The sequence below is a fragment of the Thunnus thynnus genome, chromosome 14 (genome assembly GCF_963924715.1).
Source record: "Thunnus thynnus chromosome 14, fThuThy2.1, whole genome shotgun sequence".
Taxonomy (NCBI): domain Eukaryota; kingdom Metazoa; phylum Chordata; class Actinopteri; order Scombriformes; family Scombridae; genus Thunnus; species Thunnus thynnus.
In genome coordinates this window covers 15,058,659-15,071,530 of record NC_089530.1, presented here as the reverse complement: position 1 = coordinate 15,071,530, position 12,872 = coordinate 15,058,659, and positions in this window count along the sequence as shown.

The following is a 12,872-nucleotide window of genomic DNA, read 5'->3' as shown; positions in this document are numbered from 1 at the left end:
TGGGTGGACATTTTGGTCTTCACTTCTTCATTCGATTGTTTGGTTAGGACTTGTTCTTTGGAGTTATTGTACAGTTACTGTAGCTTAAGGAGGGTCCTCACTGGTATATATGTGTGTGAGTGCATACATGGATGTGCACACTGTTGTACTAATTCACTCTCATGATAATTTCACAACAATTGTGCTCAAAATCATAGAAAAAATTTACACAACAGTGCCTAAGACTACGAGCGTGTTAAAGTTCATCTGTGTGCGCCTTTGTTAAGATTGTAAATTGTCATCACCTGATGATGACTCATAACCTGTTTTTGGGCAACCAGATGCCCTAAGCTTCCTTTTTATTTAAATGATGTAGCATTTAGAGGAAATTAAAGGGCAAATAATGAGCTAGACTAAACACACGTTACCCATGTGTTTGTGCATGTGTGTCAGTCTAAACAAAAATTGACAGACACAGTAGATGTGGTTTATTCCAGATCTACAAGTAGCCATTCCGTAAACGAACATGAGGAAGTATACAATTAGATTAATGAGCACATGTGGCTCGGCCACAGCGGCCGGTAGTGACGATCTGCAGACACTGACACCACCTAACCGAATATGTGTGGTAAACTCCATCAAAATGTGTGTTTATAGCTCATATGCATGCGTGTGTGTGCGTGTTCGTGTGTGGCGGGGCTAACTCAAATCGAGATGTCAGCGTGTGTTTGCACAGACCGTAATGATTCTGCCAGGCAACTCTCCCATGGGGGCAGTACAGTGGCAAAGAGTCACACACACCACGGCCCCCCCACCGCATTCAGCACTCCTTTCCTCTAAGGACATTATTCCCCCTCTCTCTTATTTACTCAGTAGCACTGCCATGGCAACCAGCAGTGTTTTGGAGAGTGCTTGTTTAGGGAATGTGTGTCAAGGGACCGATGAGCGAACACACGGGACCCTCTCTGCTTCTGCAGGCACCTGAGAGAGAGAGAGAGAGAGAGAGAGAGAGAGAGGGAGAGAGAGGGAGAGGGGAGGAAGTCAAACGAGGGGGGCAGAGGGGGAAACCAAAGGGCAGCAAGTCCACAAGAAGAAGACTAGCACATTGCTGCAGCACCTGACCTTTTACACCTGAAATGTTGATGATAAGCAAAGCCTACACAGGTTATCAGCATGTTATGCCCCCATATCATGAATCTTGCACTTGTGTTGCGCTGGTATTGAAGTAGCTGCTGTATTCATTTCTTATTTAAATGTTGTGTGCTGTAATCTACAGCTTAGTTATGGTATTGTGCGTGATACTCATGTCTTTCGGATCAGATCTTAAGTCTTCTGATGACAGAGAGGAGAAGAAACAGCTACAGTAAAAAGTGGGATTCCCCATCTGTATGAGCTGGTGAATCAGTGACCACCTGACCTTGTCCCCGCGGTCAGAGCAGTAGCTGACTGTTGAGAGCTGAGAGCCTTTTGGAGCCGCTGAGCTGCAGAGTCAGGACTAGCCAAGGTGAACTCAGGCCCTGCTTTTCTCCCTTCCCTCTGAATCTACCAGGTCTTCCCGAATCCTTAACTCAACTAATCCATGATCAAGATTTGGCAAACAAAATATGCAACTACTTATTGCTGTGTTTTCCCTAACCGGCATCTAAAATAATAAAATTCTGATGCAGAAATGACAGGAATTGTCACCAGTGATGAAACTGTCACATGCATTTCAGTAAATACCTATAATAACTGAACAACATGCAAATTCCCATCTTTTAATCTTAAAAATAAATTTGTACCTTAGAAGTCACTCAGAAGAACTAAGACCAGAAGAGGGCAGTCATGTGCAATATAAATACATGTTGGCTGGCATCCTATGTGTCTCTTCAGATAAAGTTTTCATCGCTGTCTTATTTTATCATACAGTATGTATACTTGTGCAGTATGTTTGTTGTGTAAGTTTCATGTAGTGGGTTTTCCCCCCATTCACCAAAGAATCTGAGGAACGTGTATGGCCCGATGAGTAAACCAGTCCAGAGGTGAGGGTGTAAATCCTTCTATCAGACACTAAGCAGATACACAGCGACCCTATCGCTCTCAAACAACCAGATTCAACCACTTTTGCTCATCCCTGTTGGATAGAGTCCACTGCGGTGGCATGTGACAGATGAGTGGCTACTTCACACAGAGATGGAGTTCTCATTAGATTAGCAGTAGTTCAGCAGATAGCCCAGCAGTTAGCACGCAAACAGAGCTGATGCTGACTATAACTCAACTTCAAAGCGAGCGGCTGCTCCGTGTGGTTGGAGTGATAAAACTGCCCTTCAATGTAAGAATGTTAATGATCAGGGCTGCGCTGCTTTTGATGGAAGAATATATATAGAACCAAGTGAGAGCGTGTGAAACAGCCTAAGTGGGTGTATGGGTGTCTATGGTATTTTACAATAAAGGCCCCATAAAACAGTGCTTGAACATAATGCTTAACATAGTAATACATGACTGAATCTGAAGATAAATGGCACTGTTAGGGCTAAATGAAGTATCAGTGGAGACAGATCAGTGTGGAGGTGACCGCAGGCTTGGAGTGTGTGACCACAAATGCTGATGAATAGAGGCCGTGTGAAAATGAGGCCTGCTAAGCTGTGTGTGGGGCTAATTCACAGAGCCACTCAGGGGAAATTATGAATCAGATTGTTTTCGACACCACAGCTAGAATTTGGGCTCAGAGAGAGGCGTAGAGAGAGAGCGAGAGAGGGGCATGGAAAGAATCACAGAGGATTTATGATGTCTGAGCCCTCCTGTGAGAGAGCCTTTCCTCTGACAGGCAAGGAAATACTTCTCCAATCTGTCTCCCTGCTGACACCAGTGTGTAACAGACACATACATGCGCTCCCCCCCCCCCCCTCCCAACCCACCCCATGCCCCCTCACTTTCCCTGTGTTGTTCTTCATCTGCCCTGTCTTTAAATCTGCAGTAATGATGCAGCTCATTGAAAGTGGTGAGAGCAGGGGAAAGAGAGACTGGGAGGGGGAAAAAAAAGGAGAAGAAGAAGAAGAAGGAAAAAAAGAGGGATACATCCAGTCCCCAGAGCCCCAGGGATTCCCGAGCTGTGGAAAATGTGTGCTCGTCTTCTCTTCATCCTCCTCCAGAGAGCACAGTTTCCAGGAAGTGTAGGGGTTAAGAACACACAGTTTGGCGCTGACCTCTCACCTCTGATTAGCCTAGCGTAGCCGCTAAGTGGTTCTCTGTGACTCCACCACTCAGCCCGCCAGCCTTCTCGGGCCATTTTCACACAGTAGCAGCAGGCATGATGTATTTCATTTGTCACGTGGCCGCAGTTATTGTGGTGAATGGGTAACCAGTTCAGTGTAGCTTGGTTTCATTTAGGGTACAAATATGCATGTCCACTTTTACCAGCGATGTACACGCAGCTTGATGTAGCTGAGACATGCTAACTAACAACAGGCTTTGGTTCTGTTGCCGTACTTGAAAGCCTGCAGGTGGTAACCCCCGGCTTGTTTGTGGCTTTGCTTTGTGTGATTTTAAAGCTGTGCTGCTGTGAGCAAAACCACTGGCTTTATTCTTGTTTTTTCCTCTTCTCCCACAGCTGACCCATTTATGACCCGTTTTTTCTCGTCATGCCTGATATTAGAAAAGTTTAATCATTGCTGGGAGACATACAAAGAGGATTAACATTCCTGGGTCTCCTACACTCAGACGTTGCCCCTCTCCCTCCCGCTTCTCCTGTTTGGTCTCTCACCCCCTCTCTTTCTTCCTCACTTCTCTCCACTTTTTGCCCACTTTCTCATTCCTTTGCTCGTTACTTCAATCTATTGCTACTTTCATAATTTTACCATCAACGATAAGATATCTAACTGACTGCAGTTTTCACCATCTTATTGGTTCTGCTGTCTGTAAAAGTACCAGTTGACTGATGTAATACTGCCACCAGAAAGCCGCAGATGTAATGACAGCATCAGATATTTAATGTTACTCTTATTCCTCTTCCCCTTCCTTTGTTTGTTTGCATCTGTGCAGGACATGATGTAATTGTTTATGTTTGCGCTGGACAGTTGAGCTGCAATTACAGCATTTTACCATGGAGGCTTCTTTTGCTCTCAGCCTGGAGGCTGAAGACTCTGTGTTCGGTGTGTGGGCTCCCTGGTGCCATGTACTCTGTAATACACAGGATGCGTCTGGTGTCTGTGTATACTGTATCAACAGAGCATCTGTATAATGTCACCTACTGTACACAGTACTCTCTGTATGGACAGTAATAGCAGGGCTGTATTTTACTTAGTAATGAGTTTGAAGAGAGATTAATGTGGTTAGTGTGTGCAGCTGAGTGTCTCCAATCAGCTCCATGTCTTTTCTATCTATAACTGATCATGTGTGCAAGTCTCTGCCTGTCCCGCCGCACTACCTCACACACAGATCTAACTTTTTTCTGAAAACCACAGAATGCTGAAGTTTATGTTTATAACATCAGCTCCAACCAGGTCTTATCAGGTGTAATTGAGTAAGAGATTGGCCACCGTGGCTTTCAGTGGTTGGGTGTAGCACCCACTCCTTTTTTAACACACTGTCCAACTATTCAGCGGTGGAATGAACGGATAAAGACATATCGAGATAGGGGAGTGTCGAATGTTTCACATGTTATTCACAGCCCAGCAGCACCAGGTGCACATTTGACCCTTGGATGTATAAAAGGATCAAATGTTAGTCAAATCTTATTTTAAAGTATATCACTGTAATATGAGTTTAAAAGCAATATGTAAGATCAGTGAGGTGCGATTGTAACACTGATTTGGATACTGAGAGTCCACAGTTGACAAAAAAAACATCACTTTGTTAGTGTATTTAAGCATTCCACATGTATGTTTTTCATATGAGGCCATGTGTGGGCTAACATCAGATAGCTTTCTGCTGTAGCTGTAGAGCAGGGTAGTATTTCCCAGAGTTTGTTTGATGTATGATGCTATCTACTGGATGTATAGCACCACCTCAGTAGTGCTGTCTCCAGATTGATGAGTAGTCTGCCTGAGGCTATACAGTAGAGGCTCAGCTAGCCTTTGAAGTTCTTTGTTGATGAAGTCAGCCGTCATCAGTCACAGCCTTGTTTCAGCTTTCCTACATCATGCTTCAAGAGTTTAAGTATTTTCTGGCTTGTATATCTAGCTAATTTGGACAGCTCAAATATGTATTTTTATTGTACTGAATAGGCTGCGCTACTAAAACCAAGTGCTACACAGGTAGCCAAAACACAAACCAAAACAAATATTAAGTTTTATAGCTGTTTTGGAACGCTCCCGAGCCATCAGAACAGTTTGAACTCTGGCATCTTATACTGTGAGTGTTTGTAGCTCTGCAGGAAGGATATGACCGCGTTCTTCCATGAGTGATTACTTTACTGGGTTTTTAATTGCTGCTGGTAGTTAGTGGAAAGTGCCGCTTTAGGCGCCAATCCAAAATGTCTCATTTAATAAGTGTTAAATATAACTGACATGGCCATGGCATATGGTTCACATCATTTTTATGCTCATCAAAACATTTTAGTGTGCACCAGGGCCCAATGGAAATGGTCAATGTCATCCTGCACGCAGCCACTCCTGTCAACTCATGGGATGAATAGGATCACCCAGACTGGCCTTGGAATTAATCGGTATTTCCCCTGATCTGAGCTAACTGAGTGGATCTAAGCCATCTCAAAAAAAAAAAGAAGCACAACACACACAAAGAGAGCTCACAAGATCGCAGTCTAATTTGGACTTTTAATTTAGGAGTCACCCTCATTGTCAGTGTTTTGGGCAAGGAAGTGTTAAATGGTGAAATAGCTGTGTCATTAGCGTTATCTCTTGTGGTCCAACCAGCCACAATCTGACCCCTCTCTCTGCCTCAGTGTTGCAGAAGCTTTCATCAGTCATAGAGCTGTTCCTCTCAGCCTATCATCAGCTGTCATTAGTGCTCTGAGAGGCCCCTGCTCTTACTCACACACACGCTTACACACACACACACACAGGTGACACAGCACAGGCTATTCTTCAAGGTTAGGCCATAATACTTTACCACATGAGAGCCTTTGATAATATTTCAACCTGAAATATCAGAGAAAGAAGTTCATCCTTTATCCATTCATTTATCAGGAAGTTCAATATATTCTGATGCTTTGTGACGCCTGCCTTGTGTTTGTGTTATGATTGTCCTTGTCTAGGAGAAACCTTTACCCAGAAACCTCAGCACACGCCCTAATTGATTGCTACTTGTCATTGACCATGACCGGTCATAACACACAAACACACAGACACACACACAGACACACACACACACACACATGCACAGACCCACCTTTCTGATACCGTATCTTCTCCAAAGGCATTGCTCGTTGACAGGCAGCCAATAAAGCCTTCATTTTCTGGAGCGACAGCAGGAATTATTGCAACCACTCTGTCTCTGTCTGACTGAACACACACATCTGTCTCTGAAGTAGTTTTACTTTGACAAAGATGTGACCCAGTTTTTACCCTAAAGGCCCGCAACAAGCCTTTATCGTTTCTGCTTTTTTTCATGGTACATGAATATCCCTTCCACCCTGTTAGCAGATACGGCAAGTATACTGTTCCCTTTGAAATACTCTTATGTAAGTATTTTTAATCCTTGGAAAAAATGTACTCGGGAGCTCACTTTAAACATTTGGCTTGGCTAATAAAACATGAGCGGTTACATGTGCTGCCCACTGATTAAATACATGAGACATTTACATGCCACATTATAGAGGGGTTGCTTTGTAGGAGTAAAGTGCTGCTGTTTATCCGGCTGTAGGATTTTTTTCTTGCTATACTACATTTTATATTTCAGAAAGCAAAGCAGTTAATGACACAGACGATGAAGAGAAATATATTTAAGAATGTCTTTTGCTTTCTATCTGAAACTTGTTCAGTTAGCTCGGGCCTCTTCTGGGGAGCCAGCTCAGGCTGATCCGACTGACTCAGAGCCCCTGTTGTCGTTGTGAAAATGTGTTGATGTTTGCTTTGGTGTGGAGGAAACCTGTAAAAGTCTATTCTTAGCCTTTGAAAAATTAAATCAGGCAGCCGCCAAGCTACTGGCTGTGAACTGAGTGACTGTGTCATGTTAGTGCCTGGTAAACACAGATAAACACACATACACACATCAGTGACAAACCTATATATTTCAAGTGTAACCATGAGGTTAATTACAGGCGTGTACAAGTGCATATATGTAGGTATGTACATGTATGTGTGCTGACCCCTCTCTATATCTGTCTATCTGTAAATGAGCCAGTGCAGCACAGTTTGAGCGTTGTGTGATGAGTTTGGCATAGGAAGCTGTTGATTTGTTGACTTGTCCCTCAGCGTCAACAGAGCTGCCAGCAGTAGGTCTACAGCCAGTGAAATGGCAAAGAGAGAGAGGAGAGAAAAGAAGGTGAGGGGGCGTCGAGGCTGGACTGGAATCACAGAGCTGTCGCGGCTACAAACTGATCATAGTCTACTGCAAACTGTGATATGAGGATACATACACACACTGGTACTCATTAAGACAACAAACGTGCTGTTGGCATGTCGTTTAACCTCCACTTGTGGTGCATCACAATCACAAAGAGCACAAGGTAACATCTTCAAATGGCTGGATTTGTGCAACCAACAGGTCAAAAGCAATTTATTTATTAATTTAGCATGATTAAAAAAAAAGCAAAAGCAGCAAATCCTTGCATTTGAGATGCGGGTGCCTGCCATTTTTCTTAAATTGTTTTGACGATTAATTGGTTATAAAAACTGTTGTCAATTTATTTTCTGTTGATTGACCAGCCAGCCTGCCCTCACAAGAAAAATGCCAGTATAGGTCTAAAATTCAAAAACGACCCATAGTTTACACCATCTAGCAGCCTTATTAATTGTGACCCAGGGAGGTGACGCAGTTCAGATGATGTCAGTATAAGGTGACTTGAAGTTTTTTTTTTTGCCTTATTATTGTAGGTGGAGGCGGGTTGAGGGGATGGCTAGATAGTTACTTGGCACTGTTCATTTCTCATTTCCAACCGCAAGAGTCATGTTTCCAACCACGTGTCAGGACATCTTTAAAAAAAAACGTAAGTCATGGTGTTTACTGTTGCCATTGACCACGAAGGCTGCCCAACTTTGAGGAAGTATAAACCACATTTCAAGTGATTGTTTTAACCTCAACCATGATCTTTCCCTAACCCTAACCAAGTGGTTTTTGTGCCTAAACCTAACCAGACCTTAACCACGGTGTCGTCACATCATAAAACATTTTGTAACATTTATAATAGTTTTGAAAAGCAGCCTATTCGGGTCCTACAGCTCGTTCTGGAGCGCATCACTACGATTGCTTGATAGCGTAAACGTAACTATAGGTCGTCTTTTGCTGGCTGTCATTTAATTATGAGGATGTGTTGAATCAACAACCACTTCCTGCACTGCCAAGTTTCATGTGAATTCATTCAAAAGACTGATTTTCCTTATTCATTCTCCTCATTCAGATCAAATTATCCTTGTATTTTGATGTGGGCATTATTCATATTTATTAAGCTGTGGAGATATGCTTTTGGATTTCAGGATTGTATTGTTTAGTTTTTATGTTGAATGTCTTGTGTTTCTTTTTGTTTCTTTGTTTCTTGGATTTTTGTTTTTATGTTTGTAGTCCATAAATATATCGTACCGTACCGTATCTTATCGTATCGTATCGTATCGTATCGTGTCGTATCGCATCGTATCGTATCCTATCGTACCGCATCGTATCGTATCGTATCGTATCGTATATATCAGATATCATATCATATCACATCATATCATATGGATTTGTAAAATACAGTCCACACACATTTGTGAAGTGGTGCTGGATAAAGCAAATACTACACAGCTTGCACCACAATACCTTTTAGTGTAGATTTTCCATTCCTTCAGTATTTTCTGATCAAATAAAGAGCAGGACAAGGATTCTGATGAAGTTCTGACAGAGTCAAAATATGTTGTCTGGTGACAGGTGAAACTCAAACTAAAAGAATTCTATTCACAGGAAACTTGTAACACATAGAGGACAAAAACACATGAAAGAGCTTCTCAGGACAGGGAAACTCTAAGAATCAGGTCACAGCATCGGAATATTTGGGCGGTGAGTGTTAACATGGATCAAAACCTGACGCCATGTCTTCCAGGCAAAGGGCTGGTCCCCTGGGAAGCGCTAATGACACATCTAGCAAGGACAGCTCATCCAAGGCTTGGGGTGGTGAGTAAACAGAGATTTACTGGTCGGTGCCCAGTGGTCACAGTGATGACTGTAAGGTGGATGGGGCTAATTCATGTGTCAGGAGCGGGATGGGCTTCCAGGAAAAGGGACAATGCAGGGACAAGAAGGGATGAGGCGGCAGGGTGGTAGTGTGGGTTCTGCTCTCAGACCAGATCAGCACAGTCCACAGTCCAGGAATCTCCCTTTTGTTTCTGCCAGCCATTGTGTATCAAAGCGATTGTGCTACTTGAAAAATGCTGCCATTCATCTGTACCTACAGATATGCGCTCCGTAACTGCTGAGCAAACTGCTCTTGTCTTGCATTGTGAGGTGCGTGTCTGCAAACGCGCGTATGTTTGTGTGCGCTGTCGGCCAGCTCTTTCGTTATAAGCTGGTGTTGACAGGCAGAGACAGAGGTTGTGTAGAGTGTGATGAAGGAGCCAGGGGAGCTCTTTCAGATACATGAAGGTCAAAACTACCAAGGGTTTCATCATCACTCTCTCTCACTGACTGCACTGACCAGAAGATGACTGCGCTCCTCCTGACAATGTATAGACAAAAACTCTGAAACAAGCATACGGTAGCAGCAAAATGCTGATCGTCTAATACGCTTAACTTCGCCATCCCTAGATTTATTACAGTTGGGGGACCAAATTTAGAGGGAAAAAATAAAGCACAGAAAACTGCTAAAATGTAGATGTAAGCAATTTTATGAAGTAGCATTCCAGGCAACACTTCAAAGTAAAGCCTTCCTCCTTGCCTTATCTTCCTCAGACTTCTAGTGGCTACAAGGTTTTTACTGTGAAGCAGCTGCTGGCATTCGGTGTACATGGAAGTGTGTGGGCTACAGTGTGTTGGAATGCTAACTCTTTGCATTTAATCTGTGTTTGTGCATTTTACATGACTTTTTTTCATCAAAGGATCAGTTTCAAACATTGCACTGGGGGACTTCTTTACTGTTGTAACAACGCGTTGTAAAGAGGGAGCAAACGCGACAGTGCATACATACATATTATGCAATTAGAGGGATTATATAGTGTTTTGCTTGGCTTAAAAAAATCCCTTGATAATGCTGATCCCATGATCCGTTGGTCTTATACATATAGCACCATTTAAACCCTTTACAATACCACCAAGATGTATGATGGTCCATCTAAGACTGTTTCTTTTTTGGAAAAATCAACAACTTTACAAGGATGACAAAGACGTTGATATATACAATTAATATGTGGCTTCTACACGCTGATACTTGTGCACATTCTGTTACTCTCTCTAAGACATCACTCGGATTCCATTTAGTGGAAAGTTTCCCTTTTTTCATGCAGGAAGTTGTTTTCTGTCCTCTGAGACTATTTTAAGTCTCTCAGTCATATTTACTGTCTCGCTACATGATGAATAAACCTGCTCCTGTTCTGCAAAACCCCTGCAGTCACAGCACATGTAATGCAGATGATGGGGCGTGTTTGTATCACGCATAATGTGCTTTGTTTGGCACAGTGTAATTAAAAAGCAATGTAATGTCCCACCATGCGGTTTGGAGAGCTGCACCCGCTCCCTCTCAGTGACTGTGATCTCACCGAGTCTGCCTAAACAAATACTTCATCTCTCAGAGGAGGAGGGAGGAGGAGGAGGAGGAGGAGGAGGAGGAGGAAGGGGAGGAGGAGGAGGAGACACAGTGAGTGAGAGGGAGAGAAATCTTTACAGTGCAACATAATGAAATATCTATTAAAGAAGAGGAAAAAAGGAGACACGGTCATCAAGAAAAAAGACGCGTCTGTATACAGCACCTGGCCTCTGGGGATTCACCTTTTCATAGTAAATGAGCTGTTTAGCCACAATATCCTTGCTGCCCATTTAGTTATATCCTGACCCACCTGGAGACACACCATGCTACAGTACTGGGAAACACAGAAACATGTGTTAGTTACTGTAAAGTGCTGCGTGGTGATTCAAGTGCCCCATGACTTACTCTCGGAGATTCCAAGATATTAAAGTACCTCCAACGACTCGAGACACTGTTCTTCAACTTTGATAGGCGGTCCAAACTAACTGTCACCATGCGCCGACTTCAATGCTTTCGCATGTCATTTAAGTTATTTAAGCGATCCAGAGAGCAATGACTTCATCAGTGTACAGTATGATTGATTGTAAGTGTTTTCAGCTGCACTTGCCTTTACTGTATCTACACATGAAACGCGTCGACATGCTGAGCGTCTGTTCCACTGTATTAGTTTCATCTGGTATGTTTGCCACATGTGAGTGGGTAGAAGTGGGAGAATCAGAAAAAGAAAAAAAAAAAAACTTTTCATAACATTTCTCAATGAAATATCTGTAAATAAGTAGTTGTTTTTAGAAATGAAGGTAGCTTTGTGATGCCATATGCGTCATCACTGAAACATGCTTGAACAGAAGACCTCACAGACTTCCTCCAATCCATCTTTCTGTTTATTTGTGTGTTTGTTTCATTTTCTTTTCATTCTTCCTTATTTTGGCTATATTTATGTCCAAAAAACACACTTGTCCTCAAGCAATAGTGCTAGATCCCTTATAAACAGACAGTTGCGTGACTTCTGCATGTTTGAACACAAGCTCCGGGGTCTGACATAGTTTCAGTGTGGACTCATGGAGGCCGGCTGATGTGTGGCGAAAACATGTTTCTGTGTCCGCTCTGTGTCTCTCGAAGGTCTCCAAGAGGCTCTGCTCTCTGTCTGTCATCCCTTCAACTCTGATCTCTCAAACAGAGACGCACGGAGACGCAAACACGCATCAATAAACAGATTACGGTTAACGGTTTGGTTGAGACAAAAAGAGAGTGACACAGAGAAAAATAAATAAGGATTTGCAGAAAGGCAGTCATAGAGGAAATGAGGTTAGATGGACATAGAATCTGTCCGCCGAACTGACCGACCTTGTGCTTGTCTTGGCCAGAGATCAGTATGCAGAACATGTGGGAAACACTCCATCTATGGCAGATAGAGAGCAGAGTTCATTCCCCCCATAGATGTTCAACAGGATCACAAGTTTCCAAAATCATGTAAGCTGAGCAGAGAACAAAAAAAAAAAAAAAAAAGCAAATCATTTACATCTGGCTCTGTCCTGCCTCTGTGGTGGTACATACAGCACTGTCTTTCCTCTCTGTCCTGTGCTGTTTGTGTCTGTTTGCTCCTCTTTTCGCCTAAAAGGCTTAAGCCAGCAAGTAATGATGATTCATATTATCCATGAATTTGTTGATCCTTCTTTTTGACAATGACATTAGTCTTAAAATGTAGGAAAAAAATGTGAAAAATGGGCTGTACTGCAGATCTTTTCAAAAGATTGATTCTCATCAGTTTGACTTCCATGCAATAACCTAAAGCTTGACATTGCGCAATACATATGTTTGTGGCATTCTGCGTGTTTCTCCTATACCATATTTTTACCATATATCACTTGAGGGAACAGACACGAGTCTAGCGTGTTTGCCAGGAGCATAACTTAACATCTGTACATCTGATATCTATATTTTCTGCAAAGGTGCTCTCCCTTCTACTTAAACACCTGTTTTTCATTCCGTGCCTTGGATGTCTCTGCGGTCGGACAGTTGATGTCTTGACATCCCAGGGGTACTCACCCGACCCAGACCACACAACCCTCACATCCCACACTATAAA